The sequence below is a fragment of the Lemur catta genome, chromosome 1 (genome assembly GCF_020740605.2).
Source record: "Lemur catta isolate mLemCat1 chromosome 1, mLemCat1.pri, whole genome shotgun sequence".
NCBI classification, from domain to species: domain Eukaryota; kingdom Metazoa; phylum Chordata; class Mammalia; order Primates; family Lemuridae; genus Lemur; species Lemur catta.
In genome coordinates, this window is record NC_059128.1 from 131,657,909 (window position 1) to 131,677,749 (window position 19,841).

General features: G+C 36.3%; 1 protein-coding gene and 1 long non-coding RNA gene across 5 annotated transcripts in view; one reads left to right on the plus strand and one right to left on the minus strand.

Moving 5' to 3' along the window:
• The window catches only part of PLXDC2 (plexin domain containing 2), a 374,582-nt gene that overhangs the window by 233,168 nt on the left and 121,573 nt on the right, over positions 1–19,841 (plus strand). The gene's annotated exons all lie outside the window — the stretch shown is intronic.
• On the minus strand, positions 4,510–14,415 carry LOC123625840. Its single transcript, XR_006730665.1, has 3 exons — positions 14,321–14,415; positions 9,642–9,775; positions 4,510–6,254 (listed from the first exon to the last, which is right to left on the minus strand). It is a non-coding gene; the product is annotated as an uncharacterized LOC123625840 (long non-coding RNA).

Genomic DNA, 19,841 nt, shown 5'->3' on the forward strand with positions numbered 1-19,841 from the left:
TGCCCTGGAGATAGAGACAGTGCTATGCATATATTTGACTTTTTTTTTTTTTTTTTTTTTTGGCATGGGCTACCATGTCTGCTGAATTTTTCTATTTTTTGTAGAGACAGGGGTCTCATGATGTTGTTCAGGCTGGTCTCAAGTGATCCTCCTGCCTCAGCCTCCCAAAGTGCTGGGATTAAAGGCATGAGCCACTGTGCCCAGCCATCCTTGTTTTGCTGTCTATATACATCTTTATCACTTGTACACTTTCCCTTATTTTGTGCCATGTAAATGTAATATTTAAGGTACAACTAATGCCTTCAGTAAAATGATTCATTAGCAAGGTAGAAAAATATAGAGAAAGGTCTTAAAATTCTGAAATTGAAGATTTTCTTTGTATGTAATACATTCTGTAAACATTGTACACAAGTTGCACATTGGAAACAATATGGCTTTGATGTAAACTGTCATTACTTACCTATCTTATTAAAATCCCCTGAAAATAATTCCCCCACAAAATATATCCCAGAAGGTGAAGGTCCACCACATGTTGACATTAATTGAAAAAGCATACGTTTAGGCAATGTTAATTATATCACGAATATGGTACCCCATTTGCACAATTCTGATATTAAAATATTTTTCCTGGATCAAATGTCTAATGAATAAAACTTAAGACACACTATCCTGAGGTAATAGGTAACAAATCATTTTGCCACCCTGTTGAACACAGGATGAATATAGCTTTGTGAAATTGATTTCTGACAGCTTCCCCATGATTTAAAACATCAAGATACAGATATATTCAGCCTAGAACTCTCTGGGAATTCTGATGTATGTATCCACCAGCATTTGGGGAGCATCTCTGTGTCGAGGCCCTACAGGAACCTCCAAGGCAATAGTGAATTCAACACCACACTCCCCACTCTCCCCACCAGCCTACCCCTCCTGCTGTGTTCCCTGCCTCAAAGAAATGAACAACCACCCACCCCTTTGTCAAAACCTGAAATCTTGCTGTCATACTTGTTCCCTCTCTTCTCACCAACTCTCATCACATCTAATAATGACCAAGTCTTGAACAGCTGTACTTTTTAATCTTCCTCAAATGCAACAACTATTTTACATACTTTCTGTCTTCAGCTTCACCTTCCTCTTGGATAGCTCATGTCATCTTCTAATTCACTGTTATTCTTCTAATCTTGCCCCTCCAAACTTTTCTCCACATGACAGAATAAGAATCTTTTTAAGACAGGACATGTCCTTTCTCTTCAGCAGGCATTTCGTGCAATGGAGGCTGTTCATTTCTCCAACTTTCTCTCTTATCCAAACAGTCCTCCTGCACTGAGTTTCGGCCATGTTTAAATACTTCCGGGTTCCAATAACATTCTTTTCCTTATCTCGGGCCTTTTAAATTGCTCAAGTCTTTAAGATCTTTGCTGGAGGTGCTCTTCCTTCTCAGATTCTTAACCTGCATCATCCTTATTGTGCGGTCTGAGTCCAGTGTCCCTTCACTATGCCCACCAGCACCTGATCCTTAACCCCTGTTGTAGAACATCTGTTCCTCTATCTCCTACCTACCTCCTCTATCTGCTACCTTTATCTCCAAGCCTCTCAAGGGCACTCTTGTCAGCCCAGCACCTAGAGAAGTGCCTGTCATAGTAAAGAAGTTAGTAAATATTTGCACAGTAAACACATGAATGAATTTTATACCTCTAACCACACCTAATATTGACTAAGCAAAACTTCCTTTTAACATCTATTGTATCCTAGGGAATTGAACACATGGAAGATTTAACAAATGCTTTTCTATGGCTTTGTCTTTTCACATTATAGTTCTGTAACTTAACAATGGAATATAACATATGTAATTGAAGGGGAGTGCTTTCAGCTTTAAATTTAAGGCTTAAACTGAACACATGATTTATAAAATTAAAATATGTTTACTTTAATTTCTATCCCAATGTCTATTTATCATATTCTATAATACTGACAAAGCAGTTAATGTTAGGAAGTTTATGCTTTTGACTTTTAAAACTAAGATTCCAATTTGCTTGAATAAATAGTTTGTAGAAATTCTATAATATTAGCAGTGCTTGACACATCGTAAGTATAGTAAATATTGGTTGAATGATCATAACTAGCAAGGTATTAGAAATTTAAAACAATGTTAAAAATGCTTATAAGGTATTCAAATTTTAGAAATTGGTTTTGGATAAACTCTCACAGAGGTTGATTTTTGACTAGGAGGGTGGGAAGTGAATGTCCCCAAATTTTTAAAGAAATATATTTAATGTCTATAGTAGGCTGAATAATGGCCACCACCCAAAGGTAGCAGGTCTTAATTCCTTAGAAGCTGTAAATGTTACTTTACTGCTATAAAAGGTTTTAGCAGATGTGATAACATCAAAGATCTTGATGGGGAGACTATACTAGATTATCAGGGTAGCTCTAAATTCAGTCACAAGTGTCTTATAAGAGGAAGGGAGAAGGAGATTTCACAGACAGAAGAGGAGGAGGGAATGTGACCACTGAGGCAGCCACTGGAGTGGCGCGGCCACAAGTCCAGGGATGCCTGCAGCCAACAGAAGCCGGGGGGGGGGGGCGGCGGTGTAAAGAACAGATTCTCCTCTAGAGCCTCCAGAGAGTGTGCAGCCTTGCTGACACCTTGATTTCAACCCAGTAATCCAAAGTTTGGACACCTGGTCTCTAGAACTGTGAAAGAATAAATTTATACTGTTTTAAGCTAGAGTTTTTGTAAATTTGTTACAGCAGCCACAGGGAACTAATACGATGTCCATGCATTTCTTCTATCCTAATAATGTATAAACCTGAGATGATAACTTCATTATTGAAACAAATCTAGACATAAAACAAGTAGTTGGCTGGATGCCAGCTGCCCTCTGTAGATCAACTTCATGTATAAAGGAAATCTCCATAATATTTAATCTCATTTTCTCCCTCCCTCCCCATTCTTTATATTAGACCATAATTTAGGAGAATGCATGGGAATATCAGGAGAATATTAATCTCGATAGAAGATGTTAGTCTATATTGATTTTTTGAGTATATATGTCTGTATATCTTTTCCAATGGACCAGCCCACTGGCAAGTTTGATTATCATTGGGGACTCATCTTCCTTGCTAAGCTCCATCTGTGCCTTGGTTCCCTGAGCCATGATGCTTATAATCAGGATGGGAGCTGTGTTTGGCTACCCACGTATGGTCTTCCAATTTCAGGAACACTTAATGTTCAGTGAAGGAAATAAACCAGTATTAATTTTTTTCAGAAAATTTATCTCATAAGTAAGTTACCACAAAAACTAAATCTCAAAAACACAAAAGAGAAAAAAAACTAAAAACAAAGAAAAAAAAAAAACAACTTCAGTAAAACCATTTTGTAAATAGTGGCTTACTTTCTTTGCTTCCCACATTAATTGGAAGCAGTATCAATGGCTTTAACAGAAATTTAAAACTACGTGGAGAAAATCTAGGAACAGAGCAAATGGTTTACAAAATATTTTGCCATATATTAAATCTTCTGAAGATGAAGACACCATTTGGATTTTTAGCTGAAGAAAAGGAATATCATATCACATGTATCGATGAAAACAATTTTGATATGGTTTAAAATATCTGAGATCATCATTAGCATTAGGTTGTTCCCATTAATATATACAGAATTTTTCAGAATTATTGCTTTTAGCTCTGTCACATACTAAGACACAGATAGTAAGCAACTTACCTGAAGTTTCGACTGAGACAAAACCTCATGTGGGTTTGACTTTTCTGTCCAGTCTTAGGGAAGAGTCTCTACTGCATTTTTGTCAAGAATTGTGCCCTCAAAGTGATTCATGTAAGAAATTTTATGACTGAAGGACTTGGACTGCTCACAACTGAGACTTTCTTCTGCCCTCATCTGAGTCCAATAGCATTCATTTCATAGAAAGTTATGGAGGCTGTGATGTGGTTTTACGTGCATCCTAACTTAGATAGTTCACAGTGCAGGTTTTATTTATAAAGGTCAATATGATCTTGGACCTTTCCTATCCTTTCCTTTCCTGTCCATGAAAGGAGTGCCATTCCTGCTGTTGTTGTGGACACCATTCATAGTCACTAAATATTGAGATTATTCATTTGGAAGTTTTTTTTTTTTTTTTGTCCTCTAAGACTCATGTCAGGCTTATGGACTGTAAGAATTCTATTTTATAAGACAATGTAAAAACACTGCTGCTAATTTATTTATGTGTTCAAGAAACTTTTACTGAGTATTCATTACAAGTGACAGCCAGGTGCTGTGATTGTAAAAGAGGGTGCAAGCCCTCTAGAACAGCACTATCTAATAGAAACATAACGTGGTCCACAAATGCACCACATATGTAATTTAAAATTTTTGGTAGTTGCATAAAAAGTAAAAAAACAAAACAAGCAAACTTAATTTTTAAGAACATAATTTATTTAGCCAATATATATCCAAAATATCATTTCAACATATAATTCATATTTAGATTATTAATAATATATGTTTCATTCTCTTTTTTTCTCTTTAATCTTTGAAATCAGTAATTTATGTGTAAAGCATATCTCAGTTCGGATTAGTCATATTTTATGTGCTCAAAAGTTACATTGTAGTTGTAGCTAATCCTACAGAATTAGCACAAGTTTATAGGATCACAATTTACTAAGTGCAGTAGATTCAGTGGAATTCACATGTTTCTAGAGGTATTTACAAAGTGATAAGGAAACACTGTAAAGAACAACTCACTCACTTGGATAAAGAGGAAAGTGATCAAGAAAATCTGTTGACAAGAAGTACGTGTGTGAACTATCAAAAATTTGGAAGAGAGTATCAGGAATAGGATGAGATAAGATCAGGTGTAAGTGGATATTTTTCAATATTTCAAGTAATTTGGTGATGCCAGTGTATTAGGCGTGCTGGGTAAGCAGGAGTCAGTGGCAAAGGATGGGAGGGAAACTAAGCTGCAGATAGAATTACTAAAAACCCCGTGTTCTACTGAGGAGTGTAGACATTACCTGTCACACAATCTAGTGCCACTGGATTATTTTAGGCAGGAGAGTTGTGAGGTGTCATTAATGTTTTAGATGGATAATTCTGCTGGTAGTTGAGAGTGAATTGGAGCAAGGTAACGCTTGAAGCAGAGAATAGTCAAGAGGCTACTGCAGTGGGGCCAAACGGTTGTTCCTGAGGATTAGATACTTGTAAAAATGGTGCAGGGTCAAATAAGTTTGTATGATGTTGGGTTAAATGCAAATAAATTTATCCCATCTAAATTTTTTTTTCAGTTTTTACAATGTTAATGTTCATTTAAATTCACAAGTGAGACATGGTATGCAATTTTTTCCAAATAAATCTGGCTATGGAACTCTTTTCTTTCAAGAACCATCTTACAGAACCAGTGTTCCCTGGCATATTTCTTGAATGCTGACCTAGGAAAAAGTCTTAGCGGGAATAAAAATAGGACACGGTGTGACCTTTCAAAGACACTCTGTTTCTTGGGCTAATTAGTATCTTACTCTGGGTAACAAAACCTTCCATGCGCGTTTTGATTAAATGATTTTGGTATACCTCCGTCTTTTGTTTTGTTTTGTTGTTGATCAGGACTGAAGCTAACTGTTTTGTATGTCTGATTACTGAGATACATTGAAAAAAATTTTTTTGAAACTTGAAAGTCGAAGCAAATTTATAGGTGTCTGTATTGGGCACAGGAGTCAGGCCAAAAGTGTTAATTGATGAATATGAAATTATTGCAACTCTTGGACAAACAACATACTCTCCTAAAGGTAAGGTCTGACTACTTGTTTCATACATGAAATTGCGAAAATTAATTTTTAAGAAGGGAAAATTAATTCCCTTCTTAGGTTTGTCTGAATGAGGATTTCAGAAGAACAATTTTGTCATTTTCCATGTGGCTGGTTTTCAGATCTATCTAGTCATTTCTACCAGGTAATCTGCAGATTGTTTTCTTCTTGTGCCTTGGGAATAGAGTTCCAGTGGGCCCACTGAGAGAGATCAGTGCTTTGAATTGATCTATGAGTATTTGTCTCCTGTGAATAAGTAATTTCAAGTGTAGAGCATATTTCACACAGCCAAAGTTAGGAGATGTCTTATTTCACCAAGAAATAGGTCATTTGAATCAGGAGACACTGAGAGTATGCTTTAAGGTAATTACTTGGAGCAGGTGGTCTTCACAGCTAGTGCTGACTTTGATGAAGGAGAGCTCATAGTCTGAAAATAGCCTATGTCATGTTGAGTTCTGCAGGGAAAAAAGAAAAAAATTTAATAATCGACTTTGAAGTGAAAACCAATATTCTGTCAGCCCTCATTTATTTTCCATGGCAAATTAAAGATACTATTACTATTTTAACCTTGTTTCTATAGAAATATCGAGAACAGATTTTTCCCCCCCATTTCCTTAAATTATGTCTTAAAAATCTGCCCCGATTACATCTTTTGGACTTAGCATGAATCTATTTGTTTTTACTTATTATTTTTTCCTCCAATTTTAAGGTTATAATGTAATAGAAAAAATGCTGAATCAAATGCCAGTAAGGTGTCAGCAATTTATACTGTACAGCTAAATCTACTTTTGAAAACATTCAGGCAATTTCTACAGAAGTCAATAGAAATTGGTTGTAGATGCCTATGGATCACATAAAGATATGTTCAAATTTGAGGCAGCCCCTCACTGAAAATATATTATTCTCTTGAAATGGAAATATGAGAAGAGTTATTTCTTTGCTTTATAAATTATTTAATTTTTCAAAATAACATTCTTCTAAAAATTATGTATTATTTTAAAGTAATATTTATGTAGTATATTTATATTATTGTAGTATTATATTTATATAGTATTATAATACTTTTGAAGTTATGTATGTTACGGGCATAGATACATACATATATATTATAAAGAGAGAGAGAAAGATAGAAAATGACTATGTGGAAGACATAAAATGTTAGTTTCCTATCAGTATTAAGTTCCTTTGGCTGCTGTGACAAACTACCATAAACTGGGTGGCCTAAAGGAACAGAAATTTATTCTCTCAAAGTTATGGAGGCCAACAATCCAAAATGAGTATCATTGAGCCAAAATCAATGTTGGCAGGGCTACACTCCCTGTGTAGATTCTAGGGGGAATTGTATTCCTTGCTTTGTGTAGCTGGAATCCCTTGGCTGTGACTACATCACTGCAATCCTCCAGGCCAGTATCTTCTAACTTCTAACTTCTCTCTGCTCTATCTTCATTTTAGTTTGTGTGTGTGTGTGTGTGTGTGTGTGTGTGTGTGTGTGTCTGTTAATGTAAGCCCAATGCCTCCCTCTTGTAAAATTGTAAAGATACATGTGATTGCATTTAGGGCCCACCCAGATAATCCAGGAAACCTATTCATATTTTCAAAGACCTTATAAAGTCACATTCATAGGTTCCAGAGATAAAGACGGGGATATCTTTGGTGGAGGACAGGTAGTTAGGGCATTTTTCAGCCTACCACACTGTTCAGTATACATTCTCATGTTCTTTCCTGCTAATAAAATCCTGATTTTGCTCAAGATGGCATTGCTCCCATAAGATGTAAGCAATGGCTTTTGTTGTGTCTAAACCTTTTATGGTGGCCTGTCTCTACACACTGTGCAGCTATGGATAGCCCTGTAATCCAGTTCTGACAACTGAAATATGAGAAAAAAATAAGTTTGGGAGTTAGTCCTCAGAAAGGAGCTTTGGTGAAGATGCTAAATGGAATAGGCATGACTATCTCTGTCCCCATTTTCCACCTTGAAGTCAGACTTGATCCTTGTTACTGAGGCAACGATTTTTTTGATCATGAGGCAAAAAGTCTATAAGGGAAAAACGTGGCAAAGCTAAGAATGGGAAAATTGAAAGAAGAAGATCATTATTAGGCAGCTGATGCAATACCAACAACTGCCTATTTAAAACTTCTTGATATGTAAAAATGCCTAAAATAATAATAATAAAGTAACATAAACTCACATTTGTTTAAGCCACTGTTGGGCTTTCTATTACTGCAGCCAAAAACTTTCCTAACTGGTATGTTCTGAAATATTTAGAAAATACTAAAGAGCATGAAGAAGAAAAAGAAATCACTATTACTACCAACGCCCAGAAATTGTCCCTGCTAACTTTTTGTAGTATATTCTTCCAGCCATACAAAAGACATCTTGCAATTCATACTGTTTTAGAAATTGCTTTTTTTGATCTAATTATGTTACAACTACTTTCTCATGTCATTAAACATTAATTGCAAAACTAATATCTGCATGGTGGTTTATCATTTTGATAAATCATAATTAAATAATCTATTGATTAATCTTCAATAGAAGATCATTTAAATAAATTTTAAAAATTAAAAATTGAATATTTTAACTACTTTCATTTCCAGTCCATTTCTCACAGATCCTCAAAAGAAATTTGGATTTGTTTTTCATTATTGCTATTGTTTAGCATTTCTTTGTTTAACAAGAAAATATAAAATAATAGTCCATGAACAGCAGAACAATTAAAAAACTGTGCTAAGTTGTTTGAGTGAGGGCCTCCAAACCATAAGAAATTTTCTTGTTTTCATAGTTCTCCAATTTACATTTGAAAAGATCTAACAGGAAGATTCTGGGAGGATATAACCTAGTTGGGATTGTCTTGGGGAGTGATTATGTTGCTAGGGAGAGTCTCTTAATTATGTCTTATTAGTGTCTTATAATTTGTTTTACTATTTTATTTTAGTAATTCATTCTAAAGCAGAACGTTTCTTTTCATCAGAATAGCTTTTATGCACAAGATAATACTGCATTGTTGTGATATAAAGGGCCCCAAAACACAAGCCAATATGTAATATTGATACAAAATAAAATATTTCACATATCACCAATGCATTAATTGAAAGCATGAGTCTAACAACTTATTCCCTGTCACAAAATTTGTAAGAATCTGGACCAGTAGCTCAAAGTAAACAAAAAATGTCTCTCTCTCATCACTGGAAATAAGTACACAATAAGGGCACAATGAGTAAATGAGTCTCATTCTAGAAAATGCTGACTATCCAAGGAAATATTCCCAATCATGGAAAACCATAAGTTGCAGTGGGGGAAAGTGCTGAGTGGTTTCTGGTTAAACCCATGAGTCACATAGACTCTAGTGCTGTTCTTTCTCCCTGGACCAAGTTACCCACTGCTTAGTCGGCATGGAGGAGTTTGTAATGAAGTGTTTATAAATGTGTAGTTCCATTTTTGTTTTGTGTCTGTGTATGTGTACGAGATACTGAAAGGAAATGGTAGGTTTCCATAGCAACAAAATAGAAAATCTATAACATGGGAGCGATGTGATATAAATGATTTTTTTTCTGCGAGGTAAAGAGTGGGAGTACAATAATCATTGCGTAGTTATCAGCCAAGTGCAGACATTTTGTGTAATTCAGAAGACACTTAATTTATTCATAGTTGACTGTAACTCGGTTGCTCAGGACATGCTATTCCTATTGCTTTTCTCTTCTCCCCCTGGTGTGTAATTTAAGGTGAAATTGCCTTGGCCTGCAGAGTAATTGATAACAGCTTAGCAATACAGGTGATAGAAAGGAAGAGAAGAGTCTTTTGGTTAGTTAAATAATTTTGCCAATAATTTGGTGCATTTTACCTTTGGTTCTTCTTGTTCAGTCTGGTGATCTCAAAAATGTTCATTGCCAAAACACAGATTTTGTTGTGCACTCATCTCAATTGAGATGAAAATTGCATGTTATGCATTAGCGGCCCTAATTATATCCATGCAAGCTAAAAGAAAAAAAATTAAATAACAAAGTATGAATTGTGTTGGTAATTTAATGGCAATCGCCATAGAATGTTGTAAGGTCTCTTAACATACAACATAATAAACCTGTTAGTTTAGTAATTCACATTGGGTTTGTTTTCATTAAGATTTGAAGTCACTCCTTAGCCAATAGCTGTGAGTTATCTTTTTATAAAAAATTTTTCTCTGCAGAGTGATGAAAATAAGTCAGAAGAAAACATTGTGATATAGGTAAAGTGTTAATGGTATCTGGTTTGGGGGCATAGTTGCCTCTAAAAATGGTGTGTGGGTTTAATATAACATGTTTAAAGATGTGAGAGGATGGGGTAATGTTGATCTTTTCATCCACACTCTTCCGAAGCGTGTGCACGGCTCTCACTGCAGTTCAGCTAAGACAGTATCAGAAAGTTTGTGTTAATTCTGAGTCAAGAAAGGAACATTGAATTATGAGTCTAAATAAAGCAAACTCCTGCCAAGCATCATCCATCATTTTACTCTTTAGACAGACTCCTGAGGACTCTACTCACAGGATCAATTCTTTCTGTCTCTTGATGTTTCCTGTTTCTTCTCTTCAGCTTTTGCACACTTCATATCTCAAAGCTTCATATTTCAAAGCTTGAAAACTTGTTTCACTTAATTTCCTTCTTTCATTGCTGTGCTATTTCTTCTTCTATTTTTTTTTTTACTAAAAAATGTCTTTGATTGATGCCTCTCACAGAAAAATCCTTAATGTACTTGCTCTGCTTCCAAGACTACGTCATTACCAAAATTTAACTGCTCAAGTCAGTAGCACCCAACACCTTAACCCATCAAATGGCCATTGACTGACCTTCATTCTCAACCTCTTTGTAGCATTAAGTTCTACTAAATACCTCTTCCTCAAAATGATTCTCTTCTCTTGGCTTCTATTAAATGACAATAGCTTGCTTTCTTACCAACCTTTCTAAGACATCCTTGTCTGTCTCATTTTAGTGACTGTGACTTCAACCATTCTGTGCACATAAGCATGCCCCAGGGCATGACTCTGACCTTCTCATCTTCTATTTCTGTTTCAGAAGCTTTCTGTCTGCCATATTACAAAATCCACACTCTGCATTTTGTATCATTATTCCACATAAACATCATCTTACGTTTATTTATTTTTAATTAAAAATTTTTTTTTCTTTAATATGAAAGCGGGGAAAGTGAGGTTCAATTTCCTTTTTTTTTTTTTTCCCTGAGACAGAGTCTATCTCTGTCATCCTGGATAGAGTTCAGTGGCATCGTCGTAGCTCACTGCTGCCTTAAACTCCTGGGCTTAAGCAACCCTCCTGCCTACGTCTCCCGAGTAGCTGGAACTACAAGTGCATGCCACAATGCCTGGCTAATTTTTCTATTTTTAGTTGGGTTGGGGTCTCACTCTTGCTCAGGTTGGTCTCCACCTCATGGGCTCAAGCTGTCCTCTTGCCTCGGCCTCCCAGAGTGCTAGGATTACAGGTGTGAGCCACCACACCCGGCCATCTTACATTTATTGGGTGAAATACTTTGATTTGGATAACATAGTGTTTCCCAAAATGCAGTACATTTATTTGGATAATTATCATCATTTTTCTGGGAGTGAATGAATACTCTTCCCCAACTTCCCTGTTTCTCTTGGTAGCACAACCCTTATCCCAAGATATGGCCATTTTTTTATTCTTACTATCCTTTAACCTGTGAATATTATCACTCTTTTATTAAATGGGCTCTGTGCCATCCTGTTCCATTACCATCAATGGAACAATTCTGGAGATATTTTGAAGGGATTGCTGGTAACATTTGCTATGAATTATGTCAGGGGTATGAGGAAAAGCTGAAAGCCAAGGGAGGTTTTAAGGGTGTTGGCTTGAGCAATGAGTGGACGGCAGCACCATTTAGTGTGGTGAAGAACAAGGTGGGGGATCCTGTTTTAGGTATGCTAAGTTTAAAATTCCTATGAAGCATTCATGTGAAGATATCAGATAGGTGGCTAAGATCTATGATCTAAGGTTCAGAGGAATAATGGTGGTTGGAGCTATAAATTTAGGAGTTATTAGTTTTTAAAGCCATGGGATAGGGCAAGAACAACTAATGATTGAGGGTAGGCAGCTGGAGAAGGGGCCCTAGACTCACCCTGGAGCACACCAATGTTTCCAGGGCAGGAAAAGACGGGACATGCTTCCAAAAAGACAGATATAGCAACCAGTGAGGTGGGAGGAAAACCAAGTGTGCAGTGTCATTGAAGACAGTTGATAACAGGTTTCTAGAAAAGGGGATAATCAACTATTTACAATGCTTCTGAGAGTCTAAGGAAGGTAAGGACTGAATACTCACCTTTAGGGATAGTTCATCCATTAGGTACAGGAGGCACAGTGCTTATGGCCCATGATACTTTTAGGAACCCAGGCTATATTTTAATATTTATTAGTTTAAAATCAGAAGGAAAAAGCCATGAATATAATAACAATGAATTATAAAAATGAAAGCAGCCCAGATTATATTTGTCTTGATAACAATGCAGTCATATAAATTTTAATATTGTTTTATGGAAGAACAGGACCAGGAGGTCTTCATGTGGCCCTACTGAGCATTAGGTAGGCAACGTGGATGTTTCATTGACAAGAGCAGCTTCGAAAGAGTCCGGGACATGGATAAAAGGGATTATGGAGACAAGAGATAGCACTTTTAACAAACTTTTAAAAGAATTTTCCAAAGGGGCTCAAAGAAATAGGATCACAGCTGGAAGAGATGAGAAACCAAAGAAGTGTATGCGTGTGTGTGTGTGTGTGTGTGTGTGTGTGTGTGTGTGTGTGTGTGTGTTTGTAGGAAAACTGAGTGGGAAGATATATCTTCTAGAAGACATAATTATAGGAGCAGAGACCTTCATGGCAGGAGGGCATGGGATCCAGTACCGAAGTAGAGCTGGCCTTAGATAGCAGCAAGTTCTTTCTGATTGTTTCTGCTTTCACAGTGAAATAAACAGTAAAGTCATCAGCTGAGAGTGAGGAAGTCTGAGGGTAGGTGGTAGATTTGAAGAGAGAGTATAAAATTTGAAATAGCTTTATCTTGAGAGAATGGATTATCAGTGGAAATGTAAATGGGTTTGCTGAGAGACAATACAAGAAAATTCAAACTGTTAGCAATGGTAGTTAACTCTGGGTAGTAGGATCAAATCTGACTTTTATTTATTTTTTTATAATTTTTGTTTTCAATGTCTTTATATTAAGTACTCTTTTCACTTCTCAAAGCTATTAAAAAGAAAATATAGCCCTTCTATCTTTAATGTCCTGCCATAGTTCCTATTTTCCATAGAAATTTTCCCTGGACCAACTCCAGCCCCTGGTAAAAATTCCCCTAGGACTTAATTAATCTCCAGTGTATGATGGCATTCTGCAATATATGTATTTTTGTAGCTTATTTTAACTGCTTTCTTTATGAACATGTTGTTTTTCTAATGAAATTAGCAATTCTTTACTGCTATCAACTAGGTCCCGTATAAGTATTTGTTCATTTTAATTTATCAGTTTACACAAATGTCTTATATATGAATCTTCATTGGCACAAGAATTCATACTATGGCAGAGCCTGCCATCTCCTTGAAGACCACGTGACCCCAGCCTTTCCATTGCTAGACACATTTTTTTATTATTCTTTCTCCAAATGCATCCTTCTAGATTGTTTTGTTTTGTTTTGTTTTGTTTGTTTGTTTGTTGAGGGCATGCATTGTACTCTTGGAGAACAGGACATGAGGGGAGTAAACAAGGAGGTGAGAGAGAATTGCCAACTACTCACTCTCATTCCTCACCTTCCTTCCCCACAGCACTTCTTAATGTGTTCTAGTAACATGTGGGCAGTAGGAAAGAAATAGAACTTGTTCTTTTGTGTCAGGAGAAAATGGGGTGGGAGTCAAAGAGTGGACATCGCCACAGTAGGCCCTTGAGCCCTAGTTCTGATCTAAACCTGTACGAGTGGAGATTAGCTGTAAACTGTGAAGTAGAAGTGTTCATTTCTTAAGTCTGTACTCTAATACCTAAAAAAATGATACCACTCATTAATACCTGAAACAATATGGAATGTTGTTGGGATGTCATCGAGAGTAAGGGAGGAGAAAACCAAAAGAGAATGTTGGAAGGCCATTGTGGGAAGCAAAATAAAGCTGTATTTTCTGGGGTCAGCTCATTTATTCAGCTATCTATTTGTGAAAGGAATAGTGGTTGTGAGAGTGGCAGTGATAATTGCACTTGTCATTGTAGTAGTAGTAGTGGTAGTGGTGGGTAGTGTTAATAGCAGTGATAGTCACCATTGATAGGATGCATACTAAGTGGCAGTTGTTATATTCAGGGCTTTGTTTATATTATCTCTAATCCTTACTGCAAACCAATCATGTAGTTGTTCTATCTCCAATAAGCATAGGAGGAAACTGGTGCTTGAGCAGGCAAATAAATCAGTCACTTAGGTAGCAATGAAAATGGAGGAAACATAATTAAATGGGAAGGAGAACAGAAAACATTTTCAGCAGTCACCTCTCTTACCTTCTGCAATCTTCCCATCCTTCTCACTAGCGTAAGAGCTTCCAGACCCTCTTGACTCTGGGATCTGGGTGCACCACCAGCCCTCCAACTGCCTGACTTTGAGGAATCTCACTATGACTCACCACCAGCCTTTTATTGGCATATGGTGAAGCAATACTCATTTCCCTACTACCGCTACTTCATTCTGTTCCAGGAACGTTACACGTGCCACAAATATTTGTGCAACATCCTGTTTTTGGACTGGCCTGAATGTATAATGTCATTTCCTTAGGAAATTATATTCTGAATCTCAGGTAAGATGATTTACAAGTAGTCGTAACACTGTCATCCTCAAATGACTATTTTAATAAACATGATTATCCACATTAATGGCAGGAAGCAATGAAATATGCATTCAACATCAAATATTTGTTCTTGTTTAGCTTCAGAAGGCATTGTGCAATTCGGTTGATGTGTTCTCCAAGCAACTGGCAGGAAGGGCTAGGGGAAAGCCTGTCTCTGATAATTCACAAAGTGAATTATCAAAAATAAACACATGGCTGCTGTCTCTTCTCCTGCCCCCACCCTTTCTCTTTCCAACAACCCTGAGCAAGTCAGAGAAATGTGTGGTCACTGGTAAAGTTGAACAGCTGAGTCACCTGATCGCCCATCCTTTATCTGTCCCATGGCTTGGCTGTCACCATGGTTGCTTGGCTCTCACTGTCATCACTAAGAAACTTGCAATGAAGGGCCCGGTGCCCTGTGAGATCATTGTACTCAGCGTCAGATTCAACACATCTCTGACCTGCTCTGTAGGGATGTGGCCTGGGGCATCATTTAATTTCCATCAATCAATGAGATTGATTTGCTCATTTCCAAATTGGAGATTAAATTATATAATCAATAATGCCTTGAAAAGATATGATTATTTAAATACAGTGTGGCCTTGAATAGTTTAAAGTATTCATTAATTCCACAAACATTTATTGAGTGCTTATTTTGTCTCAGACACGATACTGAGCATCAGGGATACATAAATAAAGCATAATTCCTGCCTTTAAGGAGTCATAAAGCTATGTTAAGAAATTGGGCTACTAATGGCTTTGTGGATTAGATTCACTTCCTTGGTAGCACAAACTTCTTTCAGTTTTATTTTTTTGCAAAATTCATTTGTCAGTTGAAGGCTCCAATTGCACACAAGCTTGGAATCAGGCCACATCGATCATATGACTCAAAGGTTGAATGAGAAGAAAATAGCAGATCTCCAAGTGGGCAGGGTTATTGCTGCCATGAAGCTTGTTGATTTCCTCCTATGGCAGAGGCAGAAGTCTAAGTGAGACCTTATCAGATGACAGCATCTGACTGCATGACAGCATGCTGGACCCGTGTCAGGGCCAGACCATGCAGGTTGGTCTGGACTGTGTTAGGGTTTTGGTCTCTATCCTAAGTGCCGTGGGAGGCTTGGAAGGGGCCTAAGCAGTGGAGTCCCTCATTATTGGATTGATTTTTGAAAGATAACTCTGGCTGACACCTTGGCATCACATGGGCCTCCCTGCCTGTGGCCATGGTGCTAGACTTTGCTCTGTGATGTGCTCCAAGAGAGTCCTTGGAGACAAATTGTTCCCCTCTGCCTCCCTTCACCAGGCCTCTTGCTGGAAATGTAGAGGTGGAATTGTGCACATGGGAGGGTGTGCGGGGGTGGATTGTGGCAGGATGGATGTAGAGAGAAGCCTTATTTGGAGTTACTCTTCCTTTTGTATTTCTTTATGATCTAACCATGTTGATCTTTTGGTTTCTCAAAGGAATCATGTTCCTTATCATCTCAGAGCCAGTTGCAATCTGTTTTCTCTGGCCGGGACTCTCCCTATCTCCCTATCCTTTTCCCAGTTAACTCCCAAGTATCCTTTAACTCTGGGCCTTTCAGGAAGTTCATCTAGCTGCCCTATACTATGTTCTATATATTATGTGTTATATGCTATATACTACATTATGTACTTTTTACTATATGCTATATACTATAACATACTATATACCATATGCTATATATTACATATCATAGCCCACACACTATATACTATATGTATACTATGTACTACCTACTTGGCATTATATACTACATATTACACAATTTATATACTGTATACTGTGTATTTCCTTTATAGTGCAGCATTTATCACTATTTCTTAGTATATGTCAATGTGTCTGGTTATAGGCATTTGGTTAAATATATTTCATCCCCAATAAAATGCTTCACAAGGTTTGAAACCTTGTCTGTGTTGTTTCCCATTATATACCTGATGTCTCCATAAATATTTAATATTTCTCAAAAGTTGAGTAAAGAATGATGATCTTCTGGAAGAAATTAACTTTGACATTTCTGAGGGAAGGTGTATGGATTGATGAAAAATTGGGGGATTGATATAATATGGGTAAAAATATAAAGGCAGAAATAAGCACCTATTAGGTGACATCCAAACATCTATTTTTTAAAAATTATAATCAATTATAAGACTAAATCTATCTTTATGATACAGTGTACTAAGAATAGTGATTTTCACTGACCTGGCTTCATTGGCATAGTCCAGGTCCTGAAGTTTCTCTGGTAGAGTTATTATGCAAAGGTGACTTTCACAAGTCCTCCTGATATACACATGCCAATGTAGAAAAGAGTTTATCAATTTATAGTATTTTGAGTATTAGAGTTTATTCAGTTTATTTTAGCTTTTGTTGTTTGAGTGTGTATGCTCAAGAATAAAAATCATTTCAAGATATTTACTTCTTAGGAGTAAGGGTGTATATATTTATCTGAAACAAAACAGTTTCACAGGGGAATATGAACAAAAGAAGGAAAATTGAATAAATTAATCTAGAAAATTATTTTAAGGAAATTATCTTTAGTGATTCTTTTAGATTAATGTTTGCACCAAATAGTTTCAGATATAAATTAAATACTTTGCAATTCTCCCTCTCAGACTTTTTAGATTCCTAGTCTCTGCCTATATATCATCCTGAGACTTATATTTGAAATAAATCTTCAATACATCCCTAACAATGCGCTGGAGAAAAACATCTTCCTTTTGCTTCATCTATTTTCTCAAGAATTTAATTTGGGATCTTATATCATAATCAAGAGAAGGGCATAATTCAGGCAATAGAGAAATCTCTTTAGGACAAAAGCTGATTGTTGCATGAGATATTCTGGTCTATCTTGCTCAAAATTGACAGATTATATCTTGTTTCCAACAACTGTTGAATGAAAAATCAGTCAGAGCAGCAGGTCACCATTAGCAGTGACTGTTTCTGAATTCTTCTGCCTTACCCTTTTCTCTCTAATATGTTATCTCTCAAATTGTGTTCTGTAGGGCTTATTTAGAGATGGTCAGCTATTAAAAAATATTGGATCCTTGCTCAAATAAATTTAGGGATTATCACATACCAATTTTCTCTTTTGAAAATTTATGTTAGATTAAAAATTCTAAGGCAGCTTACAGTTTTTAGCAAATGCTATAATAAGATGAAGTAATAAAGCATTAGGGGAAAAAAAACAAGGCACAGAGAACAGATATAATAGCAATTATTTGTTCCTTCACCCTCTCGCCAATGTCCTGTGCACAGTAGATAGTGAATAAATATTAGGTGGAGGAGGATAGGAATATTGTAGTGGCAGTTAAGAAAATCTGTGTGTGGTAGGTCAGGTAAAATCATGTAATGGCAGAAAAGGACTCATACCAGTTCATCAGTATTAAAAAGGGATGGAAATACACTAAGATCAGTATTAAAGTTGAAAGAAATCTCATCCTCTTTTTTTTAATAGAGGTTATGTTATTTGATATCTTTTCAAATTACCATTCATCTCTAATCTTCTAACCTTTTTGTCTTTAAAATCTTCTAAGTATATGCCTTATCCTTATTTTTTAAGAAATATTGAATGAATATCAAGTTTGTCATAAATGCAAAGTTAAGATTGCAGGTGGATTAAAAAATAAGATTTTTCTAAGGGTTTTAAAATATTTTGTAATGCAGTCAAGAGAAAATTATATGGATTGAGGATTTCTTGTGTTTGTTTATGTATAAAATGAAGGCTGAAAAGATCTGATCAGAACTGAGATCAACAAATGTCTTTATCATTTCTCTAAGGAGAAAAATAAAAACTTCAGATCTTGCCTAATCCTGGGACAATAAGTTGTCTACTAAAATAAATGAGAAGGAATCCCTTTCATTGTTATTTGAAATGCTAACCTGAAGCTCAGAGAGATAACAGTATTTATATTTTTTTTGTCTTTGTGAAATAGAATATCACATTTTCCCAAATTTTTGCTTATACCAGTTAATCTTAACATTAAGATGTGTTTTCATCCTCCTGTTTCCTGGATGCATTTAGCAATAGCTATTGAATGTTGGGCATTATCTCAATGATGTAATGTGTTATCATTTTTTTATAATGCATTAGTTTTATAAAGTACCACATTGCTGCCTCCAGTGGGAATTATTGCCATGTAATGGTTTTAAATGTTTCCATACAAATTGGTAACTTGAGCATCTTCGATATTATTGTTACTCCTTGAGTGAAAAAGCAGCTTCTCTCTTAGGCTGATATATTAAATTATATTTCCAGTGATACAATGAAAACATTAAAAACTTATTATACCAGAATCTTTCTTCTAAGACATTCAGCCCCAGTGTTTGTAAGCTTAGCTCTAAAGAATTAGATCAGTTTGATTATTTTCTCTGAGAAAATATCTTCTTGTCTGGTTTCTCTTCTTAATGATGATTGTCACCAGTAATTTTCTATTTGAAAGTTGCCTTTCTAATATTATCTTTCAGAAAGAAAACAATTATAAGACCATCTCAATGGAGAATATTTAAATGTGTTTTTTTAAACTGCTATAATTAGAAAATGATCCCTATAGTAAGAAATCTTTAGAATTGGAAAGACCCTTAATTAGTCAGTGCAATTCCAAAACATGGAAAGTAACTTTCCAGAGGGCAGGACCCTCTCCATCTCTTCCACTGCTGGATTTAGCTCCCAAAATAGTATCTGGCGTGGAGTCAGCCCTCCAACTGCTAAATGGAGGAATGAATGAAATGAGTGAGACACAGTTCTTGTTTCCAAGCATTCATGGAGCTGTAATAAAAGCTGAGTCTAATCCTTTTTTTCTTAGAAGGCGTATGTCTAGCAAACGAAACAAAAAAATCACACACATTGTGTGTATATATACCTATATGTATGTGTATGTGCGTGTGTGTGTACGAGGGCTGTATGGAAACTATCCATGGATACAGTGGATAGGATCGGGGTTGTTCAGGAAGAAGACAGAGCTGGAGAGAAAGTGGAATTTTTGACAGGTGTGGTTATGCAGCAGGGAGAGCTCTCCAGAAAGGAGATGCAGAGATGAGGACATGCAGAAAGGAACTGGAAAACAAGGACGAGTACGAGGCCTGACCTTGCCTATCCTGGGGAGAAGACAGGATAGATTCATTAGTGCCGGGTCAAGGAGGGCATGAAATGACAGGCAGTACCACTTAGCACTGTGCCGTCATC